At 35.0% G+C, this 13,870-nt stretch overlaps 1 protein-coding gene across 8 annotated transcripts in view; it reads right to left on the minus strand.

The window, feature by feature from the left end:
- LRFN5 (leucine rich repeat and fibronectin type III domain containing 5) overlaps positions 1-13,870 on the minus strand; it is a 280,525-nt gene that overhangs the window by 128,872 nt on the left and 137,783 nt on the right. For all 8 annotated transcript variants that reach the window (XR_002523342.2, XM_021941158.2, XM_017961144.3 and 5 more), the window contains one exon: positions 9,096-9,271. The gene's annotated coding sequence lies outside the window, so the exon portion shown is untranslated. The remainder of the gene's footprint in view (positions 1-9,095; positions 9,272-13,870) is intronic.

Below are 13,870 nucleotides of genomic sequence, written 5' to 3' on the forward strand. Positions count from 1 at the left end.
TAAAGAAAATCCATGAAGGCCACAAGCCAACTCTCATCATCAGTATAATTGTTACATTTGGAACCACTGTTTAGAAAACCTGACCTAAAATTTTGATCTCCTGCTGTTTTATTGCAGGATGCATATAAAAAATGTTGAAAAATGCTTCATAATATAACCTTGATAAAAGATAAAATGAGAACATTAACTTAAAATTACATATAATTTTACTTGTGACTATTTCCCCTTCAGTTCTTTTAAGTAGAGGGTTCTCATTAGAAAAAGGTTTACCCTATCATTCTGTCACTTTATAAATAATGAATGCGTTTTTTCAATTGTGGATGATTTCTGTGTTGAAATCATTACTGCGGTAGGTATTGAAATAATCTAAGAGATTCTCATTTGCCTGTAATGGAACTACATCTTCAAGACATAAATAAGTAAGCAAGTGTGAAAAGATTATTTGTTTTCCAGATATTAAACAGTATGTTAAGGCTTGAAGATTCAGCATAGTAATCCATATTTGCATGCCAGTTATCAAAAAGAAAGCCAGATTCTTATTACGGATTTATGATTGCCTGGCATTAAGAGGAAAAGTCACCTTATAAAAAATAGTTGCTTAAAAAATAGCAACATCCGGGTTCAGTGGCTCACACCTGTAATCCCAGCACTTTGGGAGGCCGAGACGGGCGAATCACGAGGTCAGGAGATTGAGACCACCTTGGCTAACACGGCTAAACCCCGTCTCTATTAAAAATACAAAAAAATTAGCCGGGCATGGTGGCGGGCGCCTGTATTCCGAGCTACTCGGGAGACTGAGGCAGGAGAATGGTGTGAACCCGGGAGGCGGAGCTTGCAGTGAGCCGAGATGGCGCCACTGCACTCCAGCCTGGGCGACAGAGCGAGACTTCCTCTCAGAAAAATAAATAAATAAATAAATAAAAAGTAGCATCAAATCTTTCACCTCAATTGTCAAATCTAATGTGCCTGGTCTTTTATTGTATTACGACAGGGGAAATGTGTTTTTCTGTTGAGTCAGTTATCCTTGATTATTCCTAAGAGGCCAAAGGTAAGGGTAGTTATACATGTAAGATCAGGCTACTCCCTGCAAGGTCACAATCATTATCCAGTCTTACATATGTAATCAGGAGTGATGAAAGAGGTTATTGTTTGCAACTAACCTATATATCACCTACATGTCAGCATTCCCAATAGGTGTGCTTTATGTATCCTCTCTGTCATGATCTTTTCAACCTCACTGGGATTCTTAACTATTCTAACTATTGAACACGTATGTGTGAAAACTGTATGATCAAAGTTAACTAACATCTAAGTTAACACTTTTCAAAATCAAGTCTAGATTTTCTTATGCTATTAATGTTTTCACCTGGTAGTCCTAGGTCTATACAACTCCTGATGTTTTTTCCATACAATTTCTCATGTAGTCCCAACATTAAATTTTGTTGTGTTCTATTCATTTCATATTATAAATAATTAGTAATATTAAGTTAGCATTTATAATCAATACACAATTCTTCCAATCTGCAAATTTCTTCCCATAAGAAATCACGAATTATCCTAAAAGAAGCCTTTGTATAGACTGCCAATGTTTTTCTTGCTGTTAAAGGCTCCCATATTCTGTTTAATATTCATAAGAGACGCCTCAGTTTACAGAGAAATTCTAAATTTAACATGTGTTAAAATACTCCATAGTGTAGTCTGTAGTGGTATATGGAGATCAACTGCACATTCAGAGAATAGATTGCTCATTACAATAACTGAGTTAATAACCTTACATTGAGTCAGTACAAATTGGATTGTTTCCGTTGGTTTTCATAGCCAATGCTTTGCAATTAAGATTGTTGTCATGCATCTAATGTTGGTTGCCAAGAGTACTCTCCAAATTACATAAATCTCTACTGGTCCTAAATGTAAACTAATCATTACCTCATAAAGAAGAGCATTTATTCAGACTTCTTCCCTGGACAATTCACAGTAAGAACCATAGTGTTAGCAACCCAAAGACGAACATTAACAGCAGGCAGAGACAGCAGAGACTCCTCTGTATCAAGTACTGGCAGCTAAGACATTTGTAGCTGTTGTGTCAGTATTTATGGGCTTTCAGAGAGACTCTGCATTATCTCTCTAGTTTTTATAATTTTTGTTTAAAAGAGACAATATATCAGCATATTAACTACAACAGTTTAATGCTGAAGCCTATCTCTGAGGGCCAGAACATTTCTACTTCTAACAAGTATATTTGCATTATCTCAGGAAGTAATCTCCTTTTCCACTGAACTCACATGACTATTTGTAGCTTTTCCTCACTATTTATCATATGGTAGTTATTTCCGTAGGCCTTACCTTGCCAACAAGTCTGTAATTATTTTTTAGACAAAAATTTCAGTCATATAAATCTGGAGAGAGAGAGAAAGAGAAAGAGACAGAAAGAGAGAGAGAGAGAGACAAAGAAAAACAGAAAAATTCTCTATGCCTGTGATAATATGCAAAAATAATTTTTAAAAAAGGCATTTTAATGTTGAGCAAAATTGATGTAGACTCTGACCTTGCAGTGCTTACATTCTGGAGGAGAGGACAATATTAATCAGACAACTGAAGGAAAAAACATAAAATTATAATGAAATATAGGTATATGATGCTATGAGATTAAATAATAGAAAGAGCAAATTTGGTTTGGCTGACCAAGAAAAGCTTCCTTCAGAAAGTGACTACTGAATGAGATGCAGGCAAAAAAAGTGAGTCTCTCAGGGGGAAACAGTCAGGTGCAAAGACCACGGTGGGTGGTGACATGATGTGAACAAGAACAAGAAGGTCTTTGTGCCTTAAATGCAAGAAGAAGTGCATGATGGGGGACAACTTGGGGCCATTTAGAAAAATGCTAAACCATGGATAACATTGTAAGCCATGTTAAATAACTTTGTCTTTAGTCTAAGTATAACAGTCTTTATTGAGGTCACAACATCTCAGTTTTGTGTTTTGTAAGCTCTCTCTGCATATGGAGAACAAGCAAAATAGATACATCACTGGGTATGGCAGATAATTTTGGAGGCTCTTTGGGTAGTCTACAGGAGAAATCATAGTACTAAAGATTAGGATAATGATAGTAAAAACAGGGAAAAGTCGATGAATTTTAGAATTTTCTTTGTAGGTAAAACTGACCAGATTAGGTGATGATTTTTTTTTTTTTTTTTTTTTTTTTTTTTTTTTTTTGGAAATTTGGATATTGGGGGGTTTTTTTTTTTTTTTTTTTTTTTTTTTTTTTTTTTTGGTGGAGTGAAAGATTGGGAAAGATGACAAAATGATTCAGAATTTTACTAGTATATAGTGAGCCGTATACTGAGCTCAAGAACACCAGAAGAATGTATGTGGCAAGATAATCAAGAGGTTAGTTTTCCACAAGTTAAATCTAAGACATGTAGGTAATTAGATACATGGATTTGGAATTGACTAGCAAGGTCTATGCTACATAAATTTGTGAGAGCCATTATGAAGAACTTTTTATTATTTGAAGATTTTTTATTCTTTCTTCTTTGTAAAGTGAATACTGCATAACATAACAAGTCTAATTTGCTCTAACTTTTGATATCATTGAAACTAATTGAACTCAATTCATATAACCAGATAAGCATTCATAGGTAGCATATTGCTTTTGTCCTATTGATGATCTTTCTTTTGTATCTGTATGTTTTGGAGGATCATATTTTATGGGATGATTTTAGGCAGTGAAGCATAAACCTAAATATATTAAACATGAAAAAATATCTATCAGATTTGATATGGTTTGGATGTTTGTCTCCTTTCAAACTTATGTTGCAACATAATCCCCAGTGTTGGAGGTGAAGCCTAGTGGGAGGTGTTTGGATCATGAGGGTGGATTTCTCACGAATGACTTAGTGCTATCTCCTTGGTGATGAGTGAGTTCTCAGTTAGTTCATGCAAGATCTGGTTGTTTAAAAAGATGTGGCATCTCCCCCCTTGCTCTCTTGTTCCCACTATCATCATGTGACCTGCTGGGTCCTGCTTTGCCTTCTGCCATGACAGTAAGCTTCCTGAGGCCCTCACCAAAATGAGATGCTGACACCATACTTCCTACAGCCTAAAGAATCATGAGTCAATTAATCCTTTTTCTTTATAAATTTTCTAGCCCGAGACATTTCTTTATAGTGATACAAAAATGAACTAACACAGATAATTGGTATTAAGTAGTGGGGTGTTGCTATAAAGATAACTGAAAATGTGAAAGTGGCTTTGGAACTGGGTATCAGGCAGGGTTTGGGAGATTTTGGAGATCTCCGAAGACAGAAAGATGAGGGAAAGTTTAGAATTCTTAGAGACCGTTAAATGGTTTTGACCAAAATGCTGACAGAGATATGGATGGTGAAGACCACACTGACAAGGTCTCTGATGGAAATGAGGAAGTTACTGGGAAATAAAGTAAAGGTCCTCCTTGTTACACCCTAGCAAATAACTCCGCTGGATTGCATCCAGGTCCTAGGGATCTGTGAAAGTTGATAAGTAAGAGTGATGACTTAGGATATCTGGTAGAAACAATTTCTAAGCAGCAGAATGTTCAAGAAGTGACATGGCTCCTTCTAACAGCCTAAATTATATACAGGAGCAAAGAAATGATTTACAGTTGGAACTTATATTTTAAAGGGAAGCAGAGGATAAAGGTTTGGAAAATTTGCAAACTGGGCAAGTGACAGAGAAATAATATAAACAACCGATGAAGCGACCATGTGCTAGAGAGGCGTGCATGACCAGAAGGAAGCCATGCGCTAATATCCAAGACAATGGGAAAAATGCCTTGAAGGCATTTCAGAGATTTGCAAGACTGGGCCTGCTCCAAGAAACCATTCTTTTCTCCTGGGCCTCTGGGCAAGGATATCTATTACCAGAGGCCCAGGAGAATAGAATGATTTCAGGGGCCAGGCCTAGGGCCCCACTGCCCTGAGCAGCCTTGAGATATTGCTCCCCATATACTCCAGCTATGTCATAGCTCAAAGGGGACCAAGTACAGCTCAAGCCACAGCTCCAGAAGGCACAAGCCATAAGCCTTGGTGGTTTCCACATGGTGTTAAGTCTGCAAGAGTGAAGGGGGCTTGGTGGCTACCACCTAGATTTCAGAGGATATATAGGAAAGCCTGGGTGCCCAAGCAGAAGCTTGCCACAAGAGTGGAGCTCCTCACAGAGAAACTACGGGGGCAAGCTGAGGGGAAATTATGGAGTTGGAGCCCTCATACAGCGTCTCCACCAGGACACCACCTAGTGGAGATGTTGGAAAGAAACCACTGTCCTCCAGACCCCAGAGTGGTAGATTCACTGGTAGCTTAAGCCCTCTGCCCAGAAAAATCATAAGCATACAACTGCAACCTGTGAGACCAGCTATGTGAGCTGTGTCCTACAAAGCCACAGGCACAGGGCTACCCAAGTCCTTGGGAGCCCATCCTTCACAACATGATGTGGAAACTGAAGTCAAGGATTATGTTGGAGCTTTAAGATTTAATGCCTGCCCTGCTGGGTTTCAGAGTTGTATGGGGTCTATTGCCCCTTTCTTTTTGCCAATTTCTCCCCTTTTGGACTGGTAAAGCTTAGCTATTGCCAGTAGCATCATTGTATTTTGGGACTAAATAACTCATTTTGATTTTACAGGCTCATAGGTGGAAGGAGATGAGTCTCAGATGAGACTTAGGACTTTAGACTTAATGTTGGAATGATTAAAAACTCTTGGGGCTTGTTGGCAAGTGATGATTGTCTTTTGCAATCTGAGAAGAACATGTGATTTGGGGGGGCCAGGGATGGAATGACAAGGTTTGGATGATTATCCCCTCCAAATCTCTTGTTACAATGTAATCACCGATATGGGAAGTGAGGCCTAGTGAGAAGTATTAGAGCATGGGGGTAGATACCTCATGAATGGCTCCTTGGTGATGAGTAAATTCCTGGTCAGTTAGTTCATGTGAGATCTGGTTGTTAAAAAGAGTGTAGCACTTCCCACTTTCTCTCCTGCTCCCACTCTCTCCATGTCATGTGCCTGCTCCCCCTTTGCCTTCTGTCTTAATGATTACCTTCCTCAGGGGCTCACCAGAAGCAGATGCTGGCACCATGCTTCCCGTACAGCCAGCAGAACCATAAGCCAGTTAAATCTCTTTTCTTTCTAAATTACCCAGCCTTGGGTATTTCCTTATAATGATGCAAAAATGGACTAACACATGGTTGAAGAAACAGACAAATGAAAAATGTACTCATAGAAATGGTATACACAGCAAATAAATTAATGTTTAGTAAAGAGTACTACAAATTGTCAAATAATATGTTGCCCATTATTATGATAGCTGGTTAAGCCACTTTCAAATAATGTCATAAAAGGTGATAATGTATACACTTTAAATATAAGGGAGTTCATTTCAGAAAAATAAAGCACCCCTTAAATATTGTATATTTAATGCCACTAAGGATACCTTAATAGTTAAAAGGAATATTAGCTTTGTAAAATGATTATTATCATTATGGGTATAGTAAATTATCTTTACATATATACGCACATATATACATATATACATACACACACATGCACATAAATACACACACATACATACTTATGTGTTTTCAAAAGCATGTGCCTACAGGCACATTTGCTGTTAAGACATCATTCATTGTTTAATTTCATCAATACTGTTGTCAAGTGAGAACGAATAGAGAAACAGACAAAAGTACTCTTCTACTATCCAAGGCCAATTGGAAATGCCAGAGTGAGAAAAATAATCGTAATAGCAACAATTACCACCTCAGCTGTCCTCCTTAATCACAAGTGGATATTCCATTGCATCATTATTCTACTACTACTACTCCATTCACTGTTTCACTCTAAGAAAGTTCCTGGTATTCCATTTATTTTTAAAGGGATTTTAATGGATGTCCTATGAATTTTCAATGAGCTATTTGAAGTTGGACAACCCTAATTAGGAATGTGTTTTCTTTCCGTTTTATTTATTTATTTTTTTCAGAGTGATCAGTTTCATGCAAGACTTTAACCTAATGTTACTCCAAAGAAAAAATAGAGAACATGAGGTACTACTTCTACACACGAATGGACTGCTAATTTAAAAAAAAAAATGAATCAAGCATTAACTTGGAAGAGTCTTTTTCAATATATAAATTATTTCTGGTTAGCCTTTTATTTCCACGTTAATTAAGAAAATCCTTTGGCCTTGATTTTAGCAATTAGTAAATGAAAATGTGTTTGAATTTACTTCGTTTTGGGATTTACACTAGAGAATCTGTCAGTAAATACAGTTCCTTTGCTAACGGCTTTCGTAAAGTAAATGCTTTTATCTAGAAAAAGCCTTGCCTGTGGAAAACAACACACAAAAAAATTATTAATTAACTAATTGTTTGGGCAGATAAAATCTCTGGAGTTTCTTGTGGGGTTGCCATAAAGAAACAAACAATTTTTACATTTTCACAGTCACCTCAGGCTTGGACAGTGTCCTCTGTCTCCTTAAGAAAATGCAAAGCACAGAAAATTTAGAATGCATTCCTCAAATTGTTTCATTTAATGGAAAGCTAAAGAAGCAAAGCAACAAAAGCAATTCCTAAAATAAATGAATACATTATGTACAAAAGGAATACCAGGTAATAAAATATAGGAAGAAGAAACCTACACGAAAATCATGTTTGGAATGAATCTGCATACTCAGACTCATCATTTTACACTACCATTACAGTTATAATCAATTAACCTCAATATAATCTAGATATATTATTTCTGTATGTCTTAAAAGTAGTCCTTCTACACCACCTTGAGCATACTGGCAACAACAAACTGACTGCCTATTTTAAATGTTATATAATCAGATACATCAGGATTCACATATAAATTCTTAACCACAGTTTTTCTGTTCTTCTAATAACATATGCATTTATGTTGCATATTGACATGTAATATGTTGCAAAATAAAAATGGGTTCATTAAGTATCTCTTACCTGTTCACTTCAAGAAAATTTTAATTGCCAAGCATCCAATCACTGACATTTTCAGCTATATCAAACTTTTGCTCTATATAAAAGTGCACCTACAATTAATTTTCTGTGCAGTGACATTGAGATGTAAATATGTCGCCAAGAGCAACAAGAAATGTCTACATCAAGTATTTAGGAGAAGAAAAAAAACGTAAAGTTAAACTAGAAACATGGCAAAACAATAGGCTCATAAGTATGAATGTAAAGTATGAACGTAAAGTTGCCTCAAACGTAAAGTTAAACTAGAAACATGGCAAAACAATAGGCTCATAAGTATGAACCAGGAAAACCTGAACTTTTCCTGAGACATTGTCTTTATTTTCAAATTCTATGGTCATAAATAATCTTTTAACTAATACATTTACCTGATTTACCTAGAAGTTAGAAAGCCCATACATAAATTTATGGCTGGGAATTTGTTTTGTGGTGGTATGCAGTACATTGTGTTATGTATTTTACAGATTCTTCATGTCCCCTGATTTCAATTCATTTTCCTATATATGATTTTCATTTTCTTCTGTTTTTCTTTGAATGACCCAGATAACGTATCATTCAATAAACCAACCAATCAGGAAAACTGCTCTTTCTAGCACCAGTACATTGCCCTTCATACAGCACTGGACATCAAAGCCATGGAAACAGCACTTACTTTTTAAAATTTAGAAAACCAGAAATTGTATTCCACTTTCATAGTTTATGAGCCAAGCAAATTTGATAAAATATTTGATCATTTTGAATCTTTTTATTCATTTGCAAACATTGTTATTTTAATATATTCCTTGTCCAGGCCTTATAGAGTTGTAAGTATAAATTATGATAATGCATGTGAAACACAAATCCTGAAAAAAAAATCAGAAAATTCCACAAGGATATAGGTTTTCAACACAAAAAGTGGAAGACATTGCATCTCCAGAAAAATATGACTCAAGAAAAAAAAAAAAAAAAAAACCAACATAATCAGTGATGAATACTACGAGGTTTAATTTGTATGTAAGTTAGCAAGAGTTTTAGTTTTCCTCCCTTAAGTGTTTTAAACCCACTGACAATGATTGAACTGAATGCAATTAACTTACTTCTGGAGCCTGAAGAGTTCCTCACGGCTGTGAAGGAGTCAGCACTCTGCCTGGCTGCTGCAGAAGACGGACAGAGTGAAAGCATCTCCAAAGCTGATTTCAGAGGATGGTGTCAAAAGATGAGTGCTCGGCTGCTACATATCTTCTCAACACCTGGCTGAATGGTTACAGGGATTCTTCAAAGGAGGCAAGCACAAAAAAAGAGTGTATCAAAAAATGCTTATAAAGTATCCTTGAAAAACATAGTGGCTGTTAACTGGGTGATCAATCTCAAACTACAGCAGGACTATCATGCAATATGATTTAAATATATTTGCATAATAAAGCTTTCCAATGGAATGTGCAACATACTGTGATTTCAGTAAATATATTAGCATTCTCCTTTCCTTTCTGAAATAAGTTTTCTTATCAAAACTGGGGATAATTTAAATAATCTTAAGCTGCATAGTTCAATTTCATCATATTTAAATTAATTCAACTAGCAGTCTAATGTTAAAACACTGCATAAGTTAACATATATTTAAGCATCACCTACTATTTACGAGGCATATGACACTTAGGATATGGCAGTGAATGAACCTGAAAAACCCCTACCCTGATTAAGCTAATAGTCTTATGTTGTTTTTCCCGTATTTTTTCAATAGAGAAAATCTGTCTATTGCAACCTATATGTCTATGAAAGAAATACATAGGCATGCCATTTACATTTTAACTTTATGTCAGCAGATTACTGATTTCTACCTCTTTTTGAGGTTTTCATGTCACTCTAAAGAATAGTTAACTTGGCTCTATGAGACATGATGTTTAACTGTCTTTCTTTTAAGATCTATGTAATAGTACCAATTGATATTCAACCACTGATATTTTTAATGCAGAAATAGGCTGAGTTTTTTAAATGTTCTTGAAATTAATAAAAGCATTGTAATTTTACTTTAACTATGACTTATTTTGTCTGAGGAAGAGAAAGGCAGAAATAATGAAATTCCTAAGCATAATAATATAAAGCAGATCTAAGATGAAACAGCAACTTGAGTTTAGCTAATTATTTCTGCTGCCTTCACTTGTAAAGATATATGAATGATCTTATAGAGTCAAAATTTAAAGAAGTGATGATATTGTCTTAAGATAATAATTAGAAATTTATTTAAAAAGGAAAATTAAGCTATTGCTTAATTTAATACTGAAATGTTCAGAAATACTAAAATCAATGCACAGATTAATTGTACAATTAAATAAAAGTAAATTATAGCTTATATATTTCAATTATTTATCTGAATCTGTCAATCAATGCTGTATCTTTTTGAAATTTATGTTTACCACAGCATTTTAGAATAACTGGGACATACCACATACACACATATGAATATAAATCAATCATTTGACAACCATGTTGGTACAGCAATTGTTTGCCTTTTCATTTATTTCTTTCCATGAATATATTTTAAGCTAATTTTCACATTCATATATGCATGATAAAAATATCAGAAATCCAGTAGTACATCTCCCTCCAAAGTAAGATATCCTCCTCGCAGAAAACCAATTTCACATTTTAGAACATTCTTTCAGAAATAGTTTGTGTGTGTATGTAAGTGTGTGCATGTGTAAATTTTTGTACATATATCAGAATACTTTGCTCTGTTGTGCCCGTTTTTGTTTTGTTTTGTTTTGTTTTGTTTTTCTTTCTTTTTTTTTTTTTTTTCTGAGACGGAGTCTCGCTCTGTAGCCCAGGCTGGAGTGTAGTGGCGCGATCTTGGCTCACTGCAAGCTCCGCCTCCCAGGTTCATGCCATTCTCCTGCCTCAGCCTCCCGAGTAGCTGGGACTACAGGTACCCGCCAGCATGCCCGGCTCATTTTTTTGTATTTTTAGTAGAGACGGGGTTTCACCGTGTTAGCCAGGATGGTCTCAATCTCCTGACCTAGTGATCCGCCCGTCACGACCTCCCAAAGTGCTGAGATTACCCGCGTGAGCCACCGCGCCCGGCCTGTGCCCTGTGTCTTTAACATCTTGAAGAACATTCCATTTCTGTCTTCTAGCATGAATCCATTCATTCTAGCAGTGCACATCTACCATAAGCATAATCTGTTCTTAAAGTGTCTTAACTGAAAAAGTACACCTTTCTGGGATTTTGTTGTTACAAAAATAACATTTGTATGAATATATGTGCAGAATACATATGTATTCTGCACATATATTCATATGTATGTATTCTGCACACATGTTAGTAAATACAGGCACAATATATTGCTAAATAAATTGTTTTGGTTAAAACACCTCATTGTCCCTGTAGCTCTGATCATGTTTCTTTCTTTGTAGTAAAGGTGCAGTATAAAAAAAAAAACTCTGAATTCTGTAATTACATTTTATATTATTTCATTATGGTAGCAAAATATAAAGGCCTCATAATATCATCCTAACTCCCCCTAAAACATACTGTTGACCAACAGTACGTCTCTGTCTTCATTTTAGCATAAAAAGCACAGTAATAGCTGAAATTCCTACCTAAATTCTAATTTCCCAGAGAAAATTTATTGTCTATATAGTCACATAACTAATGAGAACAGCATTTCCTTTTTTTGTAATAATACCTTTATTAAGACTTACTATGTTCCAGCTACCATGAAACATGTTTTAAAAAATTCTCTTAAGAATCTAATGAGGTCAATACATATTTCTATTTTAGTGCTACAAAAATGCAAGGACAGAGAAAGATCAAGTAACCTTGGGCAAGGTCATACAGATAAATAGCAAAGTGAGGACTCTCACTTAGGGCTATCTCACTCTATGAAATGTCTTATATCTCATAATGTAAGTGAAATTTTCAGAAAATCAATAAGGGTTCTATATTAAAGTAAGGTGTTATTTTTTTAGCCCATATATTTTGGTCAATGCAATGACTAAAGTGAGAAAGTTCAGATTTGAGATTCTAATACTACATTTTCTAGTGTTATCATACAAAGATTGTTTTTCTTAATATTATGTTGAAATGGAACATCCTATAAAAAATTAAGGTCAATTTCTTAATTCCAAGTTGTTACTATCTTTGCATAATCTTAGAAAATTCAGCAACTGTTATTGTTTATGTACATGTATTTCCAAGAAACATAGTTCTCCCTCTAACAATTATTGTGGATGATGTATTAGTCTGTTCTCATGCTGCTAATAAAGACATGACTGACACTGGGTAATTTATAAAGGAAAAGCATTTAATGGACTCACAGTTCCACATGGCTGAGGAGGCCTCACAATCATGTCAGAGGATGAAGGAAGAGCAAAGGGACGTCTTACATGGCGGCAGGCAAGAGGGCATGTGTAGGGGAACTCCCCTTTATAAAATCATTAGATCTTATGAGACTCATTTGCTATCACCAGAACAGCCTGGGAACGACCTGCCCCCATGATTCAATTCCTTCCCTCCGTGTCCCTCCCATGGAACGACACATGGGCATTACTGAAGCTACAATTCAAAATGAGATTTGGGTGAGGACAAAGCCAAACCACATAAGGTGCCAACACTAAACTCAGAAAGAACTTAGAAAACATGGGCAAAGTTCTAGAAGTTATTAGAAAATATGTGTTTAAAAGTGAGAATCATTACCTCCTCCAGCACCCAATGATACTTTTTTATCCTCTAGGATATCTTTACTAAGTGTTCATCAACTGCCTGAACATACACATTGGTAAGAGCCTTAAAATCAACAAAGATAGGACTCTAAAGTCTTCTAGACCAAGGCTGAAATCACAACTATGACCACATTACCCATTTTTCTCTTTCAAAATGAAAACAGTTACAAAAAGTTGTAATTATTTGAAGATACAATGTATGTGAAAGTACTAATCATAATACATCATACATTATAGGCATTGCAACAATTTTGTTACCCATAGAAAATCTTCCTAAACCTGCCCTAAGTTTTGACCCATTGAAAACTCTTGAAATATCTGAAGACATCAGAATATCATCTCACATATTCCCTTCATTTTAAATATTCATAACGTTTGAAAAATTATGAATCCATCAAATGGTATCATTTCCAATCACTTCTTCCTAGAATTCCTAATAGTACAAAATAAACAAGGAATGAGTTGTTCTACATTTGTCTTTAGTTACATTAACTTTGTGTTAAAAAAGATTAAAAAATAAACAGCCAAATGTTTTGGCCTACATGATGCAAAAACCAGCTGTTTTAAAATATATAAATAATTGAATCATATGATGTCATTGCAGCTCATTCAATTACTTATTTACAATTATGTAATAATATACTGACACAAAATAGCCATTATTTTTACGGGACTACTCCAAAACTGAGGTTATAAGATAGGGATTGCTATTTTATTAAAATGAATGACTTGAAAAATAATTTGGGACACAAGCAAAAAATTGAAAATTACTTCATATTAATAAGTTTGTTAAAGCATAATTATTCAGAAATTCATATAAACACTATTATTAAAACATGCTTGCCTCACCATTAATATTGCTAAACTTACTTTAAAAATTAAATTAGAGGCAATGATTGAATATGAAAATGCATTTGTTATTGGAAAAAATGTAGCACCATATCCTTGGCTATAGGAAAACTTTTACAAATTATTGCACACGTCCAAGATCATATGACAAATAAATTAATACACTACTAGAGCATTTATTGCTTAATGTAAATGTCACATTATAAATGAAAACAACTAATCATTCCTTTCCTCTAATAGCAAGAGTTCAGCAGTTAAGTAAAACATAAATCTTGCTGACCTAAAAATTTTATTACTGCACTTG

The sequence above is a fragment of the Papio anubis genome, chromosome 7 (genome assembly GCF_008728515.1).
Source record: "Papio anubis isolate 15944 chromosome 7, Panubis1.0, whole genome shotgun sequence".
Lineage (NCBI taxonomy): Eukaryota > Metazoa > Chordata > Mammalia > Primates > Cercopithecidae > Papio > Papio anubis.